This window comes from Macaca thibetana, chromosome 1, assembly GCF_024542745.1.
Source record: "Macaca thibetana thibetana isolate TM-01 chromosome 1, ASM2454274v1, whole genome shotgun sequence".
Taxonomy (NCBI): domain Eukaryota; kingdom Metazoa; phylum Chordata; class Mammalia; order Primates; family Cercopithecidae; genus Macaca; species Macaca thibetana.
The window spans coordinates 178,863,908-178,890,140 of NC_065578.1; the positions used below are offsets into that span (position 1 = coordinate 178,863,908).

A 26,233-nucleotide genomic window follows, 5' to 3' on the forward strand; every position below is an offset into this window, starting at 1 on the left:
TATTTTATTCTATTGAGTTCATTTTTAACTTGGTTAATTTGAGATGTAATTATCCCCAAAAAAGTAAAAAATTAAAACACATGTAAGAGATTTTTTTCTTCACACAGATCATAAAATTCTCATTTGAGATTATACTAAGAGAAAGTATTTTTCTTGACATTTCAACCGAAAGGAAACTTGCTAGACACTCAGATATAATGAAAATAGAAGGAAGATACAAAGAGGGTTTTAGTATCATTATAAAAACTCTGCTGCTGGGGCTTGCGGAGGCACACATATCCCTACAGATCAGAAGATACGACAGGGATTCACTGGCTTCACTCTTACACTGACCTTCTCATTTTGATTAGAATAAATTTTTTGTCACTTCAATCCCTGGAAACAGCAAGTCTAACAGCCCCCAGGGAAAGAGGCTGAATAACTTTAGGAGCTTCAGTCAGCTCCAAAGCTGGAGGTGCACCAATCTAAAGAGGAATAGACAGAGATTCCAAGCAGCTCTGCTGTAATTTCTAGACAACTTTGGGAAGTCACAATTACTGAGTAAACTAGGTTCCCTAGCAACCAAATGCTCATTTGAATGCTCCCTCCCACCCTGTCCCCTTCCTCAGCTGCATTCTCTGCGAAAATATCAGTGGAAAGCAGGGGTAGCAAGAATGGGCAAACTGCGAAGATAAACATGATGTAACTTTAAAGCATAATAGGAATTTTTAGGGCCAGGTGTGGTGGCTCACACCTGTAACCCCAGCACTTTGGAGGCCGAGGCAGGTAGATGGCTCGAGACTGGGAGTTCAAGACCAGCCTGGGCAACACAGTGAAACCGTCCCTCCAAAAAATAAAACATTTGCAAGGCATGGTGGCACACGCCTGAAGTCCCAGCTACTCGGGAGGCTACGGTGGGAGGACTGATACAGCCAGGGAGATTGAGGCTGCAATGAGCTGTGATCGTGCCACCGTACTCCGGCATGGGCAACAGAGCAAGACCCTGTCTCAAAAAGAAAAAAAAAAAAAGATTTATTAGTGCTGGGTCTAATAAAAACGTGCCAAATAATGATTCAGATAAAAGATCAGGGAACATTTCATTTGCTGATATCACAATTTAGATAACATAAGGTAATCTCTGAAGAATTAAGCAAAAGAAGGTTTCAAAATTTTGACAGGCTGGAGAAATAGACACATATCATTTTCATGCAAGAAGGAGAAATGGGCTGCAAGGGTTTTGCACAGGCTTAGCCAAGAAAGGTTTTAATGTCCAGGGTAATCTTGAGGATGGAAAACTGTGGAAGGCTTCAGATCAGAAAACAAACAAATAGAAATCCAAGCCGGACTCCCTCTGCCCAATCAATCACATTCTTTAGGGTCAGCAAATCTATGAAAGCACACATCACAGAGGGGTAGAGAGTGACTGTTTAATGGCACTAAAGAAAAGCAAGCTTAAAATTGATGTTAAAATTTACTTAGCTGTTGTGAAGGACTGCCACAATCTATTCAAGGATTTCCTTCTCTGGACCTTAAGAGTAGAAATACTTTCTGGGATGGGCCTTGCTATGGTTTGAATGTCTGTCCCTTCTAAAACTTATGTTGAAATCGAATTGCTATTGTAACTGTATTAAGAGGCAAGAGTTTAAAGAGGTGATTACACCATTAAGGCTCTACCCTCGTGGGTAGAATTGGTGCCAGAAAAGAAGCCCTCTTTCTCACTTTCTCTTGGCTCTTCTGCTTTCCCATTCCTCCCCTCTGGAGGATGCAGCATTCAAGGAGCCATCTTGGAAGCCAAGACTGGGCCCTCATGAGACACCAAACCTGCCAGCACTTTGACCTTGGACTTCCCAGCCCCCAGAACCTTGAGAAATAAATTTTTGTTCTTTATAAATTACCCAGTCTCAGTTGTTCTGTTATAGCAGCACAAAATGGACTAAGGACTCCACTGAGAAAAGGGAGAGATTAGCACCTGAAGTTCTTAACAAATACTCTGGAACAGAAAGCTGAAAACACAGGCTTTGGGGACAGATAAACCTGCATTAAAATCTACAAGCTACTTAACCTCTCTGAGTATCAATTTATTCATCTGTAAAATGAAGACCATATCTAATTCTTCATGGGCTATTATCCAGATTAAATGAGTTAATGTAGGTGCTATATCTGGCATATAACATACCCTTGATGAACATTTCCTATTTATTATGTTCCTTCAAAAATCTCCTGCTGAATAAAGTTTAAAATTAGTTACGATGATATTTTGCATAAATGGTACCAAAAAACTGCTTAGTGTTATAGTACCCATGACTCTACCTTTAATTGTTACCTGGTGATGTAAATGTCATGCATGTGTATAAAACACACAATAACATATTTCTTACTGCTTGACCCAGACACTGAAAGGAAATTTCTACCTTCAGTCTTTCATACAACCAACCAAAAAGTTATTGCCACTAAATAAAAAATTAAAAGCCAAGTGTTCCACTTGAGAAAGAAGTTTTTCTCAAGCATAAATTTAATTATTTGAATTTCCGTGAGCCCATTCCTGTGTCTAGATTTTTGTTTTTGTTGTTTTGTTTCTCTTTTGTTTTGAAATAATCACATAATGCATGTACAATTTAATGTATAAAAGCAAATGAACAACTATGTACATACCTACAGAACATCACAAGCAACTTTGAAGTCTCATGTATAACCCTGCCCAAGCACAACATATCCTTCACCCCAGAAGTAATTAATTATCCTTCTGCATTTTGTTAATCTTCTCCTGCTTTTCTTAGCAGTCTTCCCATTTATGAGTCTATCCTTAAACAATATATTACTTTAGCCATTTTTGAACTTTACATAAAAGAATCATACTGTATTAGTCTTCTATCTTGCTTTTCCACGCATCTTTATGCTTTGAATTCATCCCTGTTGGCATACACAGTTGTAGGTTACTCTTACTATTGTTTCATATGAATGTGCCACAATTTCTTTATTCACTACACTGTTGATAGACATATACGCTGTTTGCAGGGTTTCAGTATTATCAACAGTGTTACCTTTTGCATTCTTGTACATGTTAAGAGTTCTTTTAAGGCAGTGTTTCCCAACCTTTTTCACAATCCAACTGGTAAAGAAAACGGTAATATTGGTAGGGCAAACTGAAGTTATTAGACAAAACTGCTCCCACTCCAGCCTTGTTACCTGCCCTACTTCCTTATTCTGCTACCCTGAAGGATAAGGGAAGCAGTGGAACACTTTACCAGGTATAGTCTGTTCAAAATTATTCTAACAACTTATACTCTCATCAGCATGGTATGCATGTATCTTTCCTTTGCCCTATGCCTTTTCCAAACACTTAATATTGACAGGTACTTGCCAATCTGGTAGACGTGAAATGGCATCTTGCTATGGTTTTAATATGAAGACATACTGTACAACCTCTGTGATTAAAACAGTAGGGTATTGGAACATGAAGGGACAGACCAATAGAGGAAAACAGAAAATGCAGAAATACAGCCAACTACGTATAGAAATGAATTATATAAGAGGGGCACATCTCAAAACAGTGGGAAAAAGATGGACTTTTTTTTTTTTTTTTTTTTTTTTTTTTTTTTTTTTTTTTGAGACAGGGTCTTGCTCTGTCACTCAGACTGGAGTGCAGTGGCACAATCATAGCTCACTGTAACCTCGAGTTCCTGGGTTCAAGCCATCCTCCCACCACAGCCTCCCCAGTAGATGAGACTTCAGGCATGTAACACCATACCCAGCTAAGTTTATAAAATTTTTTTGAAGAGATGAGGTCTCGCTATATTGCCCTGGCTGGTCTCAAATACCTGGCCTCAAGTGATCCTCCTACCTGGCCAGAGATGGACTTTTTAATAAGCGGTTTGTGATGGCAGATACCCATGTTGCAAAAATTAGATCCATTCTCCATACCACACAAAAAAATAAATTCATACATGTAAATGTTCATGATAAAATCACACAAGTACTAAAAGAAAATATGGATGACTCTCTCTACAACTGCACTGTCCAAAATGGTAGCCATTATCCATATATGGCTACTGAGACCTTGAAATATACTTAGTGTGACTGAGGGACTAAATTTTCAATTTTATTTAATTTTAATTAATTGAAATTTTAAAATGGATCTTCAATTAGGTATTGGAAAACTTTTTAAGTACAACTGGAACAACCTGGTTATGTGAATTTACTTTTTTCAACTGCAAATTTTATGAAATCTAAATACAGATCAAGTATTTATGATGAAAATTTAGTAACCAAATTGAAATATGTTAAATGTATAAAACACACGTTAGTTATTAAAAACTTAGTATAAAAAAAGAATGAAAAATATCTCAGTAATATTTTTAAATACTGATTATTTATTGAAATGATAATATTTTTGACACTTTGGGTTAAATAAAATATATTATTAAAATTAATTTCACCTGGGGTTTTTTTGGCTATAAATGTAGCTACTAAATATTTACATATGTATTATATTTACATATGTACTGCTCTATAACCTGGATCTAAGGAAATTTTTTCCAACAATGACTTAAAACTAAGAGGCAATCAAGAAACACTGATAATACTAACTGCACCAAAGAAAATAATTTGCTTAACACCATAATCAAAGAAAAATGACAAATAATAAACTGGGAAAAATATTTGCCACATATTAGGGATGATGTTACCCCTAATATAAAATAAAAGGGGCTGGGTGCCCTGGCTCACACCCGTAATCACAGTACTTTGGGAGACTGAGGCAGGCGGATCACCTGATCTGCCAAGTCAGGAATTCCAGACCAGGCTGGCCAACGTGGTGAAACCCCGTCTCTATGAAAAATACAAAAATTAGCAAGGCATGGTGGCACATGTCTCTAATCCCAGCTGTCACTTGAACCCAGGAGGTGGAGGTTGCAGTGAGCTGAGATGGCATCACTGCACTCCAGCCTGGGCAACAAGAGCAAAACTCCATCTCAAAAAATAAAAATAAAATAAAATAAATAAAATAAAATAAAAAAAGACCTACAACTCTATAAAAATGGGCAAAAATATATGAAGAAACAGTTCATAGAAAAAGAAATGCAAAGCCCTAGACACAGGAAAAAGAGGTGAATCGAGCTCAGAATCAGAGAGATACAAATTAAAATTACACTAGAGTACCATTTCTCACCATTCAGACGGCAAAGACCTTAAGGCTGTACAACATTTTTCTATTGGTGAGGCTCTAGGGTAAGAGGCAGTCTCATATTTTGTTAGTGGGAATGCAAAATAATGTAGCACATAGCACCCACAGAAGGGAATTTGGTAATGTCTAGCAAAACTGCAAATGTATTTATCCTTTGACCCAGTGATCCCACTCCTAGGAATCTATTTTAAAGATAAACCAGCAAGAATATGAATGCAAATATTCACAAAGCTGTTTATTGTATCACTGTTCATTCCACTGTCTATCCAGTTAACAGAATGAAGTTTCACTTCTGGCTTTGTTTGACTTACAAATAAACCCCCAACAGCAACAACAACAACAACAACAACAACAACAAATCCCCACTAAAATGTAGGAGCAAAAGATTAGAAACAACCACACATCCAAATGAATAATTGTGGTATATTTGTACAGTAGAATTTCTGCAGTTGTAAAATGCAATGAAAAATTTCTATCTATGGTCCAGAGTGATCTCTGAAATATACTGTTAAGTAAAAAATGCAAGGTGCAGAACTACAGTAGGTAACCTTTTTCTAAAAGGGAATAAATAAGGAAACAATATGTAAACATGCATATATACATATATATCACACATACACATACATACAAACACACACACACACATATATCTGAGTAGACACATATGTACACATACGTATTTTTCTGAACTCTGTCCACTGAAAAGGCCTAGAAACAATGACCAGCTCAAAGGCAATGAGAACCCCTAACAACTGTACTGTGGTCTCTAAATACTGTTTACCACTAAAAAGATCTGGGGTAGAAAAAGTACAAAATAAATCTGAAATATCTTTAACCAGAAAGTAAAAATGTTATACTACTGTAGTCTCATCAAAAAGATTCAGAAGCCAATTTAAAGACTCACACTGGATACAAAAATAATTTGAGCTTCAAAATGAACTGCAAGGGATTAAAACACATAAACTGTGTTAAAATCTACAAGTTCATAATGATAATTAAAAAAAAAACTTACTGGTTTCCTCTGGAGGCTACTAGAAAATCAGCTCATTATTCTGATATTGGTTTAAATAGAAGAAAGAAAATCAAGCATCAATTTTCCTACATAAACTATATCTCAGGGTAACAAATAGTTGATGTTGTTAAGGTTTCTTGAGAGAAAAATTCCAGCTAGGAAATACAGGAAGGATGACAGAATATCACCATTTTATAACCCTTACTAAATAATAATCACAATAGCATCAAGGTTTTTAACAGGGTCTGTGATCAGACTAACAACACCTAAATCCACTGATAGTCTTAACTTCACAAAAGAAGAAACGAGAAGGCATGTGTGCCTCCTGATGTGATGTAATAGGAAGTACCTAACATAGCCAGGAGTGGTGGCTCATGCCTGTAATCTTAGCACTTTGGGAGCCAAAGGTGGGCAGACTGTTTGAGCTCACGAGTTCGAGACCAGCCTGGGCAACATGGCAAAACCCCGTCTCTACAAAAAATACAAAAAAATTAGCTGGGTGTGGTGGCACACACCTATAGTCCCAGCTACTCGAGAGGCTAAGGTAGGAGAAGGGCTTGAGCCCAGGAGGCAGAGGCTGCAGTGAGCCGAGATCACACCATTATACTCCAGCCTGGCCAATAGAGTCAGACCTTGTCTCAATAAAAAAAAAAAAAAAAAAAAAAAAGTACATAACACTTCCTATGATGTGCTCTTGCCAAAAATTTCTGATAAGTTTCCAGTCTAGCTCAAACTACTAGTTTACAGGAAATACAGGAGGAAACAGAGAAATATAATAATAAACAGCAACAAAGAAGATGCAGTCAGGATATAGAGAATCCTATAGACAAATCCCTGTTTCCTCAACAAATAAACTTCCGGAGAAGGAAAAGAGAGAAAAATAGGCAAAGGCAGCCTGTAAATAAGACAAATTCATCTCTCATGTGTGGAAATTGTTTGGATCCCAAAATGCAAAAAAAAAGTAATAATTTTTAAAAATGATGACGATCAAGGAAACGTGCTTTCTGACTAAATATTTGATATTAGGAAATTATTATTAGAAATTAGACATGATAATAATATTACGATTATTTTAAAAGGAAAAAGACTCTGTACCTTTGAGAAATACATACAGCCATGTGCCACATAACCATGTTTCGGTCAGCAATGGTCAATGGATATGAAACTGTAGTCTCATAAGGTTATATAATGGAGCTGTCCTACACAGGTGTACCAATTGTTATCTTTTATACCATATTTTACCTTTTCTATATTTAGATGTTTGGATACACAAATACCATTTTGTTACAACTGCCCATAGTATTCAGCACAGTGACATACTGTACAGGTCTATAGCCTAGAAGCAATAGGCTATATCCTACAGCCTAGGTATGTAGCAGGCTATATCATCTAAGTTTGTGTGAGTATACTCTATGATGTATGCACAATGATGAAATCACCTAATGACACATTTCTTAGAATATATCTGTGTGGTTAAATGACAAAGAACTTTATAATCTATTATGTGCAGAACAGATAATACAATCTCCGATTTGCTTCATAAGGAACCAGTAAATGAGAAGAAAGGAGTGTATGAGGAAGGGGGCAGAGAAAACAGAACTGGCTGGGAGTTGACAATTAAAAGCCTGACTTTAAAGTAGGAGAGCCTGCATTCCAGTCTTAGCACTGCCACTATTAGCTACAAGACCTATTCAAGATCCTAAACACACTGAGGCTTAGTTATTCAAAAGCAACGGCAGCAAAAGCCAAAATTGACAAATGGGATCTCATTAAACTAAAGAGCTTCTGCACAGCAAAAGAAACTACCATCAGAGTGAACAGGCAACCTACAGAATGGGAGAAAATTTTTGCAATCTACTCATCTGACAAAGGGCTAATATCCAGAACCTACAAAGAACTCAAACAAATTTACAAGAAAAAAACAAACAACCCCATCAAAAAGTGGGCAAAGGATATGAACAGACATTTCTCAAAAGAAGACATTCATACAGCCAACAGACACATGAAAAAATGCTCATCATCACTGGCCATCAGAGAAATGCAAATCAAAACCACAATGAGATACCATCTTACACCAGTTAGAATGGCAATCATTAAAAAGTCAGGAAACAACAGGTGCTGGAGAGGATGTGGAGAAATAGGAACACTTTTACACTGTTGGTGGGATTGTAAACTAGTTCAACCATTATGGAAAACAGTATGGCGATTCCTCAAAGATCTAGAACTAGATGTACCACATGACTCAGCCATCCCATTACTGGGTATATACCCAAAGGATTATAAATCATGCTGCTATAAAGACACATGCACACGTATGTTTATTGCGGCACTATTCACAATAGCAAAGACTTGGAATCAACCCAAATGTCCATCAGTGACAGACTGGATTAAGAAAATGTGGCACATATACACCATGGAATACTATGCAGCCATAAAAAAGGATGAGTTTGTGTCCTTTGTAGGGACATGGATGCAGCTGGAAACCATCATTCTTAGCAAACTATCACAAGAACAGAAAACCAAACACTGCATGTTCTCACTCATAGGTGGGAACTGAACAATGAGATCACCTGGACTCAGGAAGGGGAACATCACACACTGGGGCCTATCATGGGGAGGGGAGAGGGGGGAGGGATTGCATTGGGAGTTATACCTGATGTAAATGACGAGTTGATGGGTGCTGACAAGTTGATGGGTGCAGCACACCAACATGGCACAAGTATACATATGTAACAAACCTGCACGTTATGCACATGTACCCTAGAACTTAAAGTATAATAATAATAATAATAAATAAATAAATAAATAAATAAATAAATAAAAAGAAGAGGTAACAGTAGTGGGTTCCTCATAGAGTTGCTGCAAGCATTAAAGAAACAGTGCATGTAGTGTACTCAGCATAGTACCTAGGCACAGAGTCATCACTCAGTACATGGTAGCTTTCATTATTACTATTGTCAATTATTGCTATTGTCATTCAAGATCACCAATCTTGAGTTAGGAGGTGGCGAAACTAGAATAGAATCTGCTGAATCCATAGCCCACATTCTTCCTGCTACATTATGATGCCTCACCTACCTCTCCTTGACTCTCTCAGTGGAGTCTGAGAACGAGTAACAAACATACTCTGCAATAAGCTTCCCTATTTATACTATAAACCTTTAATGACACTGCTTCTCAGCCTCCACTTCTGTAATCAAATAGCCATCCTTTGTGGTAACTTAAAGTGTTCTTACAGTTGATGGCTATTCATCTGGTAGGATGTAAATACCCATGTATTTTTAATCCCCTTAAAAATGAATGCACACACTTATAAATTCACAATGATGAAACGTTCTGCACTTTCAACATCCTCCCAAAACATGGCTCCAAATTTTCACTACATTGGGTGCTGGCATAAGTTATACAAGGCTAAACTCAGGTTCCAAACATACAAAACTAACAAAGTGATAAAACATTAAACTTTGCATGCAGCATAAGCTAATACATAATATTACAATGTTAAGTAGCCATACATTATTTTAACGGTAAGAAAACATGTTGGTATCTTCCCATCAAATAAATGTTCCCACGTCTATTTAATAACAAACATTATGAAAATCTCTTTAGATTTGTTTTAATTCTTCATGCAACAATTCTGACCACATGCCACTGATGCTCCCTCTTCTTTGACAGACAACACATTTGCCTGGTTTGAGTCTCCTTAACCATCCATTTCTATCACACCTCTGAAACACTAGGGTTCCCTAGAACTCACTGTTTACTTTTCTTCTACATAGTTTCCCTGTGCAAACTGATGCTGAACCACAACAGCTTCAACTATTTACAAAAACTCTTTCAATCACTGATTTATTCATCCATTCAACAAATATGTGCTGGGCCCCTAGTGTGTGGCAGGTGTTCTTTGGATACAAAAGGATCAAAAACAAATACAGTCTTGCCTTCATGAACCCTACATTTGTGTGTGTGTGGGGGGGTAGTATTAGCATTAATCAAATAAACTCAAAAATGAATGAGCAATTACAATATTGGAAAGTGCATACAGACAAGGAGAGGAGGTACATGGTGTGGTAAGAGGGCAGAATAGAGGGATTTGACCTCATCATGGAAATGCAGTGAATGATTCCCTGAGAAAATGATGACTGAGCTGACAGCAAACTCATAATTCTATCCCAAACCTCTCTTCTGAATTATAGACCAGAATTTCAGTTATGTGTTAGATATCTCCATCTAAGAGAGCATACACACCAGATACTCAACCTCTTGCAAACTGAGTTATCTTTCCCTCTAATGGCTACCAGCTTCCACAGCTCAGAGTATAATCCAACCAGAAATTTCACAATTATCCTTTACTATATCCCCTTCGTCACTCTCCTGCCCCGTTCTTCACTGAGTCCTATCAATTCTGTTTCCTAAATCCTTCTTCTATCTGTCCCCTTTCTCCATTTTCAGTTATCAGTGTCTCCCTCCTAGTTAGTACTATGATTCACTTGTTCTGATTCATCTTTGTCCCCTCCAGTCTCTTACCTATACTCAATAGAGAACCAACCATCATACAAAATAGGTCTTTTCTCTCTTTACAATCTTTCAGTGACCCTCACTGCTTATATTTTGGGCAAAAAGTCCAAACTCTTAGCATGACCTAAAAGGCTTTGCATAGTTCATCAGCCTCATCTCCCATCACTCTCTATCATATGCGGAAAGTTCAGTGACATCAATCCATGACCACATGGCTCCACATCATTACATTTCTTCTGTTTGAAGAGGCCTACCTCATCTTCCATCTGCCCCCAAACCCCTTTATCCCCAAATGCCAGTATGAAAATTAGTCTATGAGTGTATAGTAAAATTTAAAAAGTTCAAAGTTAGCAAACCAGTGTTAGTCTCCAGTATTTTTGGCAATGTAAGCAGTGTCCTGGAGGACTCCTGGTAGCTTTCAAGTGTCAGTCCAAATATTTCCCTCTCTGTGATGCCTTTTATTACTTCTCAATGTTGGGGAATCATCATTTATTGTCCAAACTGAGATCCTTTTGAGAGTAAAGGGAATGCTATCATTAACTATGTTGGACAGTGGGAATAATCCAGGACTGCCCCAGGGAAACTGGATGCACAGTCTGCCTCCCACTAAACAGAGCTTGGTGCTTTCTTATCTCAACTCCCAAAGCCCTTTTGTCTATTCACCGCATATAATGTGTTCGCATGTCAAGTCTCCTGCTTGTCGGGGGACTCCACAAAGGCAGGGCCAGGCCTTTTTATCTATCTCCAGCATCTCTCCAGTCCCAGGCACCAGAAATGACACAAAACATCATCAACAAAAGTCAATGTTTGTTCAATAAATTATCTGAGTGAATAACAAAGATTAGGTGCCTTAACCTTGGCCAACAAAGGAATTTAAAAATTTATAATATCTTTTCTCATTCCAGACTATACTTCCTCATTATATTAAAGAAGGCTTTAAATGGGAGCAAGGTCTTCATAGACAGAAACTGTAAGCCTCAGGATCAATGACAAGCTGTCAATCAATCAATAACTACTTATTTAGACCAATCTACTCTTAAGGCCCACAGAGCACAATAGAAGGTTTACATTTGGCTAGGGACAAAAATATATATAATAAAAATCAAAACTAACAATAAAATAAACTAAGCCTAAAATAAGTATTACATGGGTATTCATGGAAGGTAAGGGAGAAACCACTCTTATGGCAGAAGAAGGGCTCCTTGGAGGAGTGGGATTTGAACTGAGATTTGAGAAATATCTTGGATCACAAGAGACACAGTAGAGGGGAAGAAGGATATCCCAGGGTGAGGCAGGGGTGGGTGTTGGGGAGGCCATGGAAGGAAGGCATAAGATTTTTTTCGGGAGTCACATCTAGACTGTCATGGATTCCTGGCACAAACCAGAATATCTGAATTTTCAGCAACTACTAAGCAACTCAAGAGATGTTCCTGGATTCTCACTTCTTTCATCAAAATATTATCCACCTGAAACATATAATGAGATATATGTTGCTTATTCCTTATAACCTATTAATTGTAAGAACTGTTAACAAAACTATCTTAGCAAAACTGCTTTTGGCAGAACTTTCAGATAGAACCGCTGAAGTCACGCCGACTATCTGTGTCTTTGAGAAGTTCCCTGCAAATCACAGCCTGGCAGCCTGTAGCAGCTCCTTACTTTACACCCAGCCTTTCAACTGTCTCATGTAAAAAAACATAGTGCTAACACAGGGGATCTACTAGACCTCCTTGTCAACTGTGGAGTTCAGGAAGAAGGTTTTAGGAATGGCTATGATACGCACGCATGTCACGGTTTGTTGAGAGTACCTCCCTTACCACTTACATCCATGATGAAGGGTATGAAAAAGGTTCCCACACTTCAGAGAAAACAATCAACTTCTCAATCGCCTTTCCCTACCCAGTTCAGGTGGGAAAAACCGTAAGTCACCAGGCGAAGTGAAATATATTCTAACATGTGGTTTCACAATGAACTGAAACTGCTGCAGTATCCATGACACTCAAATAAAATACGGATCCATCCAAGAAAAGGAATTATTACTTAAAAACCATCATCTCCCTGCTCTGCTTTAAAGTACCTTTTTCCAAAAGCCCTCAAGCACTCAGGATATTGCATAACTAACGTTGGATCTACTTTTGAAGTAGTTTTCTTAAAAGACCAATCCAAATTCATATGTAGTGAGTCAATGGCATATATTTTTCCAGTAGTAGTGCTCAGTTTACTTTTTCCCCACTGACCCTACAGATAGGGCTGATATAGGCTACAAACTTATAGGGGAAACCAACAACATTAGGTGTTAGCTAAAGAATCTTTGCTTGGCATAAATGTGTCCCATGAATTTATAAAATTTTCATGGAGAGCAGTAAAATTACAACAAATGAGGAAAAAACATGGTTCAAGTTGCAGGAATACTTATTTAACCAACATTTACTTAACCAAAGGAGAAAATAAAAAGGTAATGAAGATGAAATTAAATAAACCATTCTACTTTTGTGATTAGCAAGTCGAATTTGGTGTGTAATAAGACTTTCTATGGTGCTATTATGAAAATCTCTGGAATGCTTTTCCAGATTTGTTGTCCGAATCTTTTAAAATAACAATAATCATCAAGATATTTCCTTTATCTTATCCAATGGAGAACGTAATAGCTAAGTGAAGTGAAGAAGCAAAGTACTCAACTATTATTAAATGGCTTAAGAGCCTTACAAAGTCAACAATATAACATACTAGAATCAAAAATGAAAACAAAGGCAGAAAGATCCCTAAACTTGGGGGTGCTCTAATTCCACTTTTCTACAAGATATAAAGTATGTGGATGTCAACTCATGAATACTATAAACACATGTGTTGAGATGGCGGGAGCCTGAGAAACAGGCAGAGGCAGGTATGTGCTGGAAGATCTAAAGGCTTGATGGAGAGAAGTGGGTGGGAGGAAGAAGGGAGGTGGTATGGGGCAAAGTAGGACAGGGGCCCTGAGGGAAGAAGGGAGTCACCAGGCTGGAAGCAAGAAGTCTGTCTACCGTCAGGCAGATAGGTGGGAGGAGCCAGATAGACAGTGGATCTGGAGATATGGTTAAAATACTGCACTGGAAAAGCTCATTCAGACACTAAAGTCTTGCAGACAAAAGTAAGGTGTGGGATAGGAAGCAAAAGGGAGCCTGACGCGGTGGCTGATGCTGTGGTGGTCTTGGGGAGACTGAGGTGGGGGGATCACTTGAGCTCAGGAGTTCCAGATCAGCCTGGGCGACATGGCAAGACCGCGTCTCTACAAAAAACACAAAAACTATCCAGGTGTGTGGTATGCACATGTGGCTCCAGCTACTCAAGAATCTGATGTGGGAGAATGACTTGAGCCAGGGAGGCAGAGGTTGCAGTGAGCCAAGATTGTGCCACTGCACTCCAGCCTAGGTGACAGAATGAAACCCTGTCTCAAGGAAAAATAAAAAATAAAAAATAAAGGAGCAGGAGCGTCTATGGATAGAGATCTATGGGCCAGAAGAACATGAAAAAACTTCAGAAAGGAAAGGAGAGGAAGATGAAAGCGATACTTGGCTAAGGTGGACTAACAGGCCAAAGTCAGCCCAAGAGACAGAACAGGTGTAGGGTGAGAGCCACTGGATGCTGGGAGCCTGAGTGGGCTCAGTGCACTAACAGGTCTCAACTTTCCTTTACCTCAGTTATTTTTTTTAAAATTTAGATTTAGATGATAGGAGTGCAGTTCTGTGACACAGATATATTGTGCAGTGGTGAAGTCTGGGCTTTTAGTGTACCCATCACCCAAATAGTGTTGTGCCCAACAGGTAATTTCTCATCCCTCGCCACCCTCCCATCCTCCCACCTTTTGGAGTCTCCAGTGTCTATTATTCTACTCTAAACGTCCACATGTACACACTGTTTGGTTCCCGCTTTATTCAAGTTATCTTAGAGGGAACAGCGGTGAATCTAAAAAAACAAGAGGTGGAGGGCTTCCTGAGCTTTCCCTGGACCTCTCCACCACTCCTTGATCCAGGCTCATTCTGGGAAAGATCCCAGCATGGAAAAAAATAAACCCTGACTGCTATGGCTGCAGCCAAATGTCAAATGAGACAGGATACATGAAAGGACTTTGAAAACCATAAGGCACACTATAAATATTAGGCACTGTTATTCACTGAATCCCTGAGGCAAATAAGATGAAGACCACAGCTACAATCATAAGGGAAGGAATGCCTGTCAAAGACAGAAATTATATCTATTCCAAATCAAGATGCCCCTAACTAGAAATTCCTGTAATTTGGGGGCCAGGCACAGTGGCTCATGCCTGTAATCCCAGCACTTTGTGAGGCCAAGGCGGGCAGATCACTTGAGATCAAAAGATCGAGACCATTCTGGTCAACATGGCAAAACCCCATCTCTACTAAAAATATAAAAATTAGCTGGCGTGGTGGCAGATGCCTGTAATCCCAGCTACTCAGGAGGCTGAGGCATGAGAATTGCTTGGACCCAGGAGGTAGAGATTACAGTGAGATTGTGCCACTGCACTTCAGCCTGGGTGACAGAGCAAAACTCCATCTCGGGAAAAAAAAAAAAAAAAGAAATTCCAGTAATTTGAGAGGACATCATGCTTGGTATGTTTCCTGTCAAATACGTCTCAACATTTAAAAATCCTACCTGAGGCATAATATGGGGCTCTTAATAAACTACCATACACATTTATTAAAACTTAAGTCCGCATCTATGTATTTCTCCAAGGAAATTTTGACACACTGCAGATCTTAACTAATTAGGTAAATTCCATTCCATTCAATCACTCATTGAGTGACTTCCAAGTGCAAGGTAGTGTGCTAGCTGCTATGGGGGTTGCTGACATGAGTAAAAGGGCTTAGCCTTCCAGTAGCTTGGCCAAATAATTTCTCAGTTTCCATTTTAGATTGGGGAAGCTGCATCTCCTTTCACAAATGTAAGAGAAAGCAATCATTATTTTAGGTGATTAACCTACAACCTGGGAAATACATTTTCTAGCAACATAGTTAATAAAAAAGCAAAGAAACTTCTTAATACCTGGTGACTGGAGACACTGTTGTGTGCTCATTTCTATGTTTATCCTAGCCCAGTTTACGTCCAACCACTCTTGTCATAATTGCGTAACCACAGCATGTCATGTTGTTTCTTGTTGCAAGTATAACTTGTAAAATTAAACTTCAGAACTGAGACAGTCAAGCTAAATAATTGCCTACTTTAAAAAATATGTATGTATGTAATTTACATGCCACTTCAGATAAGCTCTTGAATTATGATCTCTAGAAGTCAAAACTGTCACCATTTTTTAAAATATAGTTTCACTGTCGCAATTCTTCTTGTACACAAGCCCTATCCCTGTTTTTTCAGTTTTCTAAGCAGTACTTTATACTGGTCTATTGCAATCTGCTTTTTGTGTTTTATGGAGAACCCAATTAAGCAAAATTTTTATTTACTCCATGCTACGGGACTTTTAAAATTGAGGCTCAAAGAAGGATCATGAAGTGGCCAAAGATGCATTTGTTTGCTAAAACCCTATTAACAAAAGTATCTTTACACAGTAAAGCTGGAGAAATAAAGGTCATCTGAATACCCACCATGTACATTGTGTAGGGTCCTCATACCTGTATTATATATCATGTAACCCTTCCCTCACCTTGGGAGAGAGGCTTCACTACATCCATTTCCAAAATAGTATTTTTATGAGATGTATATTTTCATGAAGACTGATCGACCCAATATCTCTGAGTGAATTCCGATTGACTAGACGTATAAGTAGATTTACATACTCAATAGGTTCCCAAAAAACTGGAGGCAAATCAACTTTCGCATACAAACTATTTTCATGTAAACTTGCATTGTAAGATCAGACCTGCCATACCCTGACTTCTGATTGATAATCAGCACCGTGCTGCTCAGAGCACTTGCTGGAGTCTGAAGCTTCTCCATGTGTACACACCCTTTCCCAACAACTCTCTGATGAGTTTGGATTCCATTCCACCCATAAGGAGGTGCAGAATGAAACAGTCTAAATCACCTAAAATAAGCAGTGACCACACTCTGAGATACCAGCTAAACATCAGGAGAGAAAATACAAACAAAGCAATGTTCCCTCCTCCCTTTATATTTGGTTCTAAGAAGCTGGAGGAAGACAAAGTATCATAAGACAGTGAGGTTTCACCAATTTCTCTGTTAACTGGCAGTCTCCTTCTAAATCTCCCTCCAGAATTATTATGCCATTACCCTTTAGTTAGGGCCACCCTCAAAGTAGAGCTGGAAGGAAACTTCAAAGGATACAGAACCCCAAGACCTCTGTACTTAAACATGTGAGCTCCATAAGATGCCTCATTATATAGCTGTAAGTTGTATTGATAAATTCAAATGAAGACAGTCATATTTATCATCTTAGGACTCTTCTGTAAATATGTCACCTGCCTTCTCCTGCCCTATTGGAAGATGACATGACATTCCCTGTCCAGCCTTTGGTGTCTCCTTTGGACAAAAACAAACAAACAAACAAAAAACAAAAACAAACACAAACCAAAAAAATCTTATAGAAGGGGGCTGCTTAGAGCGTGGAGCAAGCCACTCAGAATGTAAAACTCAAAGCTTGTCTGGCCACAAAGGCAACACAGTGCTGAGGCATGATTCACCTGGAAATTACACTCATAATAGTGCAAACCACCTTCCTCCTTAGTAGGATTTTTTAATCAGTCACAGCAAATAGTACCAAAGCTCTTGAATTATGCCCTGTGATTCTTCAAGAAGCTCAAACCCCTTCAGACAGTGGCCTATTAATTCCCAGAAACCCATGTTGAATATAAAGTGAGATGGGGCGGAGGAAGGTAAATTTCTAGCCAAGAAAACAAAATTATCAGTTTTCTAAACTCAGAGTTAAATTAAGTCAACCCTGGAGGAAAACTGGAATTTTAAGGTCCTTATAGGATGAACTTTTAACACTGGAGGATGTGAGACCTCTCTACCACCCAAGGCCATTTTTCTTTGGAAACATGCCCCAATCATGACAAAGCTAGACAACAGAAGCACCCCGCCCCTCCTCAGGCACCCACCCAAGAGCTGAGCGCAGTGGTCTTTGTTGCCCTTTTTAGAAGCCTCCAGGACTGTTCTCTGAAGCAGGTTTGCACAGCAGTAAACATTGAGTGACATTCTATTTCAATGCTGTATTTGTGATCTGTGAAGTACCAATCGCAGCACTGGTTTAACGCCTATAAATACACTCAGTTGTCCTACCACTGGTACTTCCTACTTTGTAAGTAGCAAAACAAAAATAGGTGATCCAATCCAAATTAATTTCTATGTCTGACAATTGCATTTCCAAACAGCCAACATGGAACATGTTCTATTGATCCTACAGTCCAGTTCTAGGCAATATGAAAAACGGGAGAAAACTCCAAATTCAGCATCTTGAACTTAAAAGACCTTTCAGAAACATCACCTTCTCCCCACAGTGCTGAAGTAGCCCAGGCCCACTCCACCTATGTTTGTTTCTATCCTGGTAGATCCCAATTCTATCAAATTAAAAGGTTATTCCCATTAGGCAGAAGCTGAACCCATCCCCTTGAATAGGGAGGTGCTCATTACATCTGTCTGTGTAATGAACTTGTCATTTCCCCAAACGGTCTGGACAGTGTCCTAAAAAAAAAAAAAAAAAAAAAAAAAAAAAGAAAGAAAGAAAAAAGTTCTCCATGGAATCTATGGTGTGTCAGTCCCCTTCCTAACATCTGAGTCAGACTACGTGTGTCTTTACTGAGGTTCTGGGTGCCCAGGGTGTATCATTTTCAGAGTTGCTTCAGCAACTGAACTATGGCTGTTTTCCAGCCACGGACAACACAAGCACTATCTATTTTAAAACAATTTTCCTAATCCACAGGCAATGGAAGAGATCCCATAGGTCAGCGACATCCTATTGGAAACAAATTATTTCTCTCTCAAACTGCTTGCCGTCTCTCAGAATTAATGCGTGTTTATGTGTGCATAATTGTATCTTTGGCCATGAAACTCTTGGGGCAAAGAGGACCATCCCAAATTTTACCGACATGCCTGAGCCATTCAGAGCTTTAGAAGAGAAATGAATGGGTAATGAGAGCCCTTAAGCCCAGGACTTCTCTCACACAAACAGTAAGTGGAAAGGAAAAAACAAAAACAAAAACAAAAACTAACCCTCCGTAGAGGGAGGGGGCAGGGTGGATGATAGGGAAAGGACATTAACCAGCAGACCTAAGGCAGCCGCGGCGGCGGCACTTCGCGAACTGCCTGCAGAGGAGAGTGAAATCTGTTTCGTGTACAATAACCAAGCACCCTCTGGCTGCCTCGCATGGGCACGAATAATAAATACACCGAGGTGGGCAAACAGAGGCACCGAAACAAGCCACCCCAAAAAGGTCAAAACTTCAGAAATCCCGGGGGTCAAACCACCCACACAAACACATCAATCAATCGGAGCGGGAGAAGGGACTTGGATACTTAGCAAAGGATCCTACATTGTGTTTTTCCTTTCCAGCTCTGGCTTGCAAAGTACGGTGGCTACATGCAAAGCTAGAGGAGAGCAGGAAGGCTGAGGGCGGCAGGGTGCGGGTGGGAAGGGAGGGGTGTCTAACACCAGCCACCCAGGCCTCGATGTGACGAAAGTCGTCAGCAGCCCCGACCACATCCCAGACCCTCCGCCCTGGCCGGCAGACGCCCCTCGCGGCTCCCCCACCCCAGCTTCCGTCCCTGGCAGCAGCCCCGCCAGCCCCGCACCAGCAGCAGCCCCAGCCCGGGCCCCGCGCTGGCAGCGCCACGACCGCGGCTCCCATCCCTTCCGCGCGGCAGACACCCCGCAGGCCTCCCTCCCTGCCCACCCGGGGATGCCCGGGTAGCCGAGCCGGGGCGGGCTGCACTGCCAGCTCCCCCCGCCCCAGAGCAGGCGATGGCTCACGCTTACCTTGGGCGTTCGCGGGGGGGCTGAAGGTGGCAAGCCTCCCGCCCCCCGCCCCTGTCCTCCTCGCCTTTTTTCTTCCTCCCTCCTCCTCTTCTTCCTCCTCCTGCCCACAGTGTGTCCTGGGCTCCCCCTCCTCCCCGCCGCTTGGAGTAAGAACCCAAAACCCCGAAGCCGGGCCCGCGTGCAAGCGTGCGGGAGGCGGCGGCGCGCGGCCAGCTATCCAGTAACTGAGCGCGGCGCGCAGCTCCCAACTCAAGTGTGAAAGGAGCGGCGGCCGCGGCGGCCGCGGCACGGAACGTCCCCCCGGGAGTGGGCAGGGAGCGAGCGGGAGCTGGCGCGGAGCGAGCGAGGGAGGGGAGCTCCTCGCTCAGTCACTCACTCGAGGGGCGGGGGCAGCAGACACTCCCCCACCGCCGGCCCCTCCCCGCGCCCGGCTCCCGCGCGCGCCTGGCTCTCCTCCCCGGGGCGGGGCCTGCGGAGGCAGCCGGAGGGCAGCACGCTGGGGAGCGGGCTGGGGGCTGCTAGGGCTGCGGGGCGGGAAGGAGGAGGGAGTGTGCGTTTGAGTGTGTGTGTGGGCGACTGTGTGTGTGTGTGTGTGTACGTGTGTGCGCGCGAGCCCTGCAGCGGCCGGCCAGCCGGAGGGAAGACCCCGGCGGGAAGACTGCGTCCTGTCCGGCCTTCCCGGGCCTGTCACTCGGGTGGTGGCGTGGGAGCGGCGAGGCTGCTCGTGGGGCAGTCGGGTGGGCCCAGCTCTAGTTGAGATTCGGGCCAGCCCCAGGGCCCAGCCTCGGGGCTGTGCCTGCTGGAAGCAGACAGAGGGAAGGCCGGGCGTCCTTGGCCCACCGCGCGGCGGCTCCCTTCCCGGGCGAGGCTGAACGGGCGGGCTGGCGCAGCCCAGCGGCCCGGGCCCTGCCACTGATCCGCCTCCACACTGACCCGAGCTGCGGCACCTGCAAGATTAATGAAGCATCCGCGATTCTGTAGAAGCGGCACCGGGAGGAAAGACACAAGATCGTGCTGCGCCCCTCTCCCCACCCTCCTCAGCTTCCTAGGACCTAAAGGCGTAGGTTGCGTCTGCCGGGCGCGTCTGGAGTGGTCCAGAGAGATCGCCATCCACCACTGCGTCTGTCCGGTTCTTTGTGGACCCTCATAGAAGCTCAATCAATTTCCCACCCTCTGGAAAAGGGTATTTTTCTCCTCTTCCCTGGCATATTGGGTGTTTCTTGTGTGCACCTAATTGATCTTTTTCCATTGATAGCCTTTGGGTGTCTTTTGTGCGGCTTCCCTGCGCTTCACTGCTGCCTCAGTGCCTTAGACACACGAGGAACGTCAGGCCCCCAGAGTGAGAACACCCAAGAAAACAATAGGGGCGAAAGATCCTCCCTGGGCCTCCCGGATTATGCACAAACCAGATCATTTCCCACATTCGGCCAGGATGAAGACGGAAAATGGAAAAGGACGCATCAGACAAGAAAAGCAAATTCATAATTTGAAATGAGTTATATCAACCACTAATACCTAGTTTCAAAAAACTAACCTTTTTTTGAAACTAGTTTTCCCTTTTTCCACCCTTTTTTTTTCCCCCCCCAAATTAAAAGGCTAGTATCCCATTGTTGTTTTAATTTTTATTGTTTTCAGGGATGGGGTTTCCTGCCAAGGCTAGACTCGAACTCCTGAACCCAAGAGATTCTCCTCAAGGGATCTTCTCCATCGCAGCCTCCCAAGTAGCTGAGACTACAGGCCAATTCCACTGCACCCTGCCTAGCATCACATTGTTCAGGAACCTCAACTTATATTCCATTTTTACAAAATATCCATATTCTGGTTCATACTTCTCCTTGGAGCCCAAATTTTTTGTAGTCTAGCCTCTTGGAAAGGAGCGGTTAAGAAGGGAGAGTAGACAAACTGAGATTTCAATCAGGGGCAACCAGCCCCATCCCTTTCACCATAAGTGACTTGTTTCATTTCTTATTTCTTTCCTCATCTGTAAAGGGGATTGATAATGCTCGTTCCTACCTCATAAGCTTGTTGTGAAAGTAAAAAGAAAATAAAATGAGGTGGCAACGCATGTAAAACACTTTGCATAGTGCCTGACACATGGGTGAGAATAAATAGAAGCTATTGTTTCAAACTTGATTATTTTAAACTCAAATTTGGTAGAATTTTATTCTTTCCATTCCTTCTGAAAAGTTAGGGAGGAGAGTGGACCCAGCTGATGGATTTATTCAAGTGTAGAAATCCACTCTTCCCTTGGGTTTTTATGCCTTGCCTGAAACTTTTGCCTGTGGTAAAATGAAATAAATACATAACTGAGGGGTGTGTGTGTGTGTGTGTGTGTGTGTGTGTGTGTACATCTATATCCATATAAAAGGATCTTTGAGGACAATAAGTTTTGTTCTTCCCCCTCCTTTTTCCTTCCCTCATCTACATAGACCACCCTGAATAGACAGAGCTCTGTGATGTTGACCTGTGTACCCTTTCAGGGCTCAGACAGTGCTTGGTAGTGTAGATTTCTTGAGGGCAAGGCTATGGGGTTTGTTTGGCTTGATATCCTTAGAACTGAGAGAAGGCCACAGAAGAAGCACTTCATACATGTGTAGATGAAAGAACATCTATACTACAAACTTTTAAAGCTAGGTTTAGATTACTCAAGATAATACAGGTTCATTGTGGAAATTTTCAACATTTGAAAAAAGCTAAGTGCAAAGAAAATGAAAATCATAATTCCACCATCCAGAGAGAAGCATTCAATAAGTGCTTCAAGTTTGTCCATTTTCCCCTCATTTATTTCATCATCATTCAATCAACAAACATTTATTAAATACCTAGTTAGAGATCAATTTGCCAACACAAGATTGTATATGTGTTCTAAGTGTTGTTTGTTTCTCATAGAAACTTCCACAAAAGCAACATTTTATACAGTAGTAAGGTTCTCAAGATAGCCTACAAAAGCCCACAATTAAATGACCATGCTGACCAGAGACAATCCAGATTTTGTGGGACTTGAAGCACTCAAAATTTGGGGAGCCACCTTCAAGATTAAAAAAGACAAAAATACTAAAACGCCTTAGGAGAGGCTAATGTAAATGAAGGTCGTGAAACAATTTGGGGAGCTACCTTCAGTGTAAGAAAGACAAAAGTATAAAAACCCCTTGATTGGGCTCATGTAAATGAAGGTCTAAGCCCTGTTTGCTTTTGAGTAAACCTATTCTCTCTGGTGCTGGAATTTCCATAGAAATCAACTGCTTTGATAAACATTGCTTCAATGTGAAATATTCCTCATTTTACCTGGGATCCCTGGGACACTTCTCCTCCCTTCCCCCACAAATTTAGAAAAGGTGAGAGGGAGACTCCCATCGCCACCAACACACACTTCCCTGCACCTGGCGCAGCAGGGGCAGTGGGACTGGAGACCTCTATAGGGGTTGCAGAAGGAAGGGAGGGAGAGAAGGGCAAAATGGGAGGGGAGGGGACAGACAGGTTGGCCACCAAGGTGCTGGAGAGGCACGTCCAGCATTGGTATGCACACCAACCCGCTAACCATGCAACAGGAGTGGCCACAAATTGCAAATATGCTTGGTGTGCACAAGCTAAATCTACTAGACATTTTATCACAGAATAATCTCTCTAGCTATTCATAATTATTAAGATGACTATAAGCATATTTACATTAAAAGAATGAAGAACATCATTTCCGCGCCCCCCCCCCGGTTGCATCACCCTTCCACACCACCAGAATCTCTGGATTCCATATCTTCAAACACTCTAAATATGATTTTCCAAAAATTTCACATTCTTTTTGCCCAGAAAAGTTACATTTTAATCTTCAAAGGCAGCGCTCTCATTGTCAATTTTCTCTTAGTCCTAAAGCTTTAGCTTATAAAGACTTGCATCTATAGGACTATACATAACATATCGGTTTGAATTCTTTATTTCTTCTTTTTCTTTTAAATATGATATAGATTGAATGTTTGAAGCCCTAACCCTCAATGTGACGGTATTAGAATGTGGGGTCTTTAGGAGGCAATTGGATTTTGATGACTTGAGAGTGGGGTCCTTATGATAGGATTAGTGCATTGATAAGAAAAACCAGACAGCTTGTTCGCTCCCACCCACATATGAGAACACAGCAAGACGGCAGACATCTAAGCCAGGAAGAGGGTTTCTACCAAGAATCTGAGCAGGCTGGCACCATGATCTTGCACTCTAAGCCTCCAGACCTGTGAGAAATGCTTATCTTTTGTTTAAACCATGCAGTCTGTGGTATTTTGTTATAGCAGCCTGAGCCAACCAAGACAATAGGTTCCCTTTGTCATTGATAGTCAAGGAAAATGTATGATTTTTTAAAAGATAGTAAAAGCAGCACACTACTCTCCTATAACTTCTCATATAAATCTAAATGAATTCATTTTATGTGGTTTATTTTTTAAAGGTTTTCCCATAAAGTTAATTTTTATGAATAATCAATTTCAAAAGTGGCTTTGGCAGAGTCGTTCAAAAATAAGTGACCCTAAGCTGAAGACTACTCTGAAATGTGCTTTCTTTCCATTTGCTTCATGAAATCACAGCCAACAGTGATTGTCTGCTGTATGTCAAGCATGGCATCATGTAATTCATAGTACAAACTAACTCACTTCATCTTCCCGACAACACGTTCAGATAGAAGCTATCATCATCATTCCCTTGCAGATGTGGAAAGAGAGGCACAAAGGGGTGAAGTCATGAGTACAAAGCAAAGTAATTGATTCTCATTAGTCAGATGCCAAAGCCCATGCTTTTAACTGTTTTTTTTTTTTTTTTTTTTTTTTTTTTTTTTTTTTGAGACGGAGTCTCGCTCTGTCACCCAGGCTGGAGTGCAGTGGCCGGATCTCAGCTCACTGCAAGCTCCTCCTCTCGGGTTCACGCCATTCTCCTGCCTCAGCCTCCCGAGTAGCTGGGACTACAGGCACCCGCCACTTCGCCCGGCTAGTTTTTTGTATTTTTTAGTAGAGACGGGGTTTCACCGTATTAGCCAGGATGGTCTCGATCTCCTGACCTCATGATCCGCCCGTCTCGGCCTCCCAAAGTGCTGGGATTACAGGCTTGAGCCACCGCGCCCGGCGCTTTTAACTGTTAAGAAATATGTTTTCTCTTCAATCTTCTGTGTTTTTCTGCTTCCGTTTTACTCATCTTTCAAGGCCAGGCTCAAACCATACATAACTCCTAAGTGAGTGATCTCAGTCTCTGAGTTTCTGAACTTTTGAAGTATCCAGGATCTTCCACAGCCTTACGCTGTTGGGGACCTTCCACATCTTTTACATTAGCTCCACCAGGCTTGATAGTGTGTGTGTGTGTGTGTGTGTGTGTGTGTGTGTGTGTGTTTAAAATCTTCCTTCAGGGATACCACAGTGCACACACAAGTAAAGGACCCAATAAGCAGCTGTGAATAAAGGGCTGTTTATGCATTTTGATTTTATAATGGTGCCACTTATGGTGACACATAGCTCCTTCTGGATGGTTCCAGGCTAAATCAGGCACAGTTTAAAGTTAGTGCTAACAACTTGCTAATGGTTCTAATTGGTCTTTCAATGATGTGTGAATTACTCTGAGTAACCAGCTTTTCCAGACCTTAAATAGCTCGTACTTTCTTGTTTATATCTGTTATCTGTTTATTTTCTTCTTGACTTTCTCCTTAGGGTATTTTTTTTTTTTTTTTTTTGAGATGGAGTCTCTGTCACTAGGCTAGAGTGCAGTGGCGCGATCTTGGCTCACTGCAACCTCCGCCTCCTGGGTTCAAGCGATTCTCCTGCCTCAGCCTCCCGAGTAACTGGGATTACAGGCATGCGCTACCATGCCCAGCTCATTTTTAGTAGAGATGGGGTTTCACCATGTTGGCCAGGATGGTCTTGATCTCTTGACTTTGTGATCCTCCCGCCTCAGCCTCCCAAAGTGATGGGATTACAGGCGTGAGCCACTGCGCCTGGCCTATGTTTTCTTTTATGTCGTTTTCAAGAGATGAGTAGATAGAAGGTGAGAACATGGAACATTTTCCCTTGAAGCAGAGTGTAAGAGCCCATCACCAGAGTGAGACTCAAAATGAAGCAGAGGGAAAGTAAATACAGATACTATTAAGGGAACAGCAGAGCCTCTCAGGGTTGCCGGCTTCCTCTCCTTTTTGTTTTCTGGCCTTTGCTTCTTTCAGATATTGATGTTAGCATTCTAGTGTAGAGCTCTTTTCTCCCAGGACACTTGACAGCCCCGCCACTGTGGGTATAACTGATGAATCCCCAGACACTCAAGTCATCTGGCTCTTACTGATACCTGCTTAGAGATTTGTTCCGCTGCCAGCTTATACATGCTAATAGTATTGTTATTTCACACACTGGCTCTGTCTCTCCAATCAACTATAAGCTCTATGAAAACAGGAGACCTTGTTGTTCCTACAGGGCTCAGGTTCAATATGCCTTTGGAAGTTGATGAATCAATCAATTAAGTTACTATGTGCATTCCTCTTAGTGGAGATAGAAAGCAAATATTGACATCCAGAAATTTCAGCAACTGTGACACAGCAGAAGGATATGGCTAAAAGGAAATAAACAGAGAATGAGAAGAAACAGAAAAACAA

The 26,233-nt window shown here is 41.4% G+C and overlaps 2 protein-coding genes across 2 annotated transcripts in view; one reads left to right on the top strand and one right to left on the bottom strand.

Annotated features, from left to right (window-relative positions):
• Nucleotides 1-20,012, bottom strand: part of C1H1orf21 (chromosome 1 C1orf21 homolog) — a 247,439-nt gene extending 227,427 nt beyond the window's left edge. Inside the window, exon 1 of the mRNA XM_050766010.1 lies at nt 19,633-20,012. The gene's annotated coding sequence lies outside the window, so the exon portion shown is untranslated. The remainder of the gene's footprint in view (nt 1-19,632) is intronic.
• Nucleotides 1-26,233, top strand: part of ARPC5 (actin related protein 2/3 complex subunit 5) — a 1,051,210-nt gene that overhangs the window by 278,615 nt on the left and 746,362 nt on the right. The gene's annotated exons all lie outside the window — the stretch shown is intronic.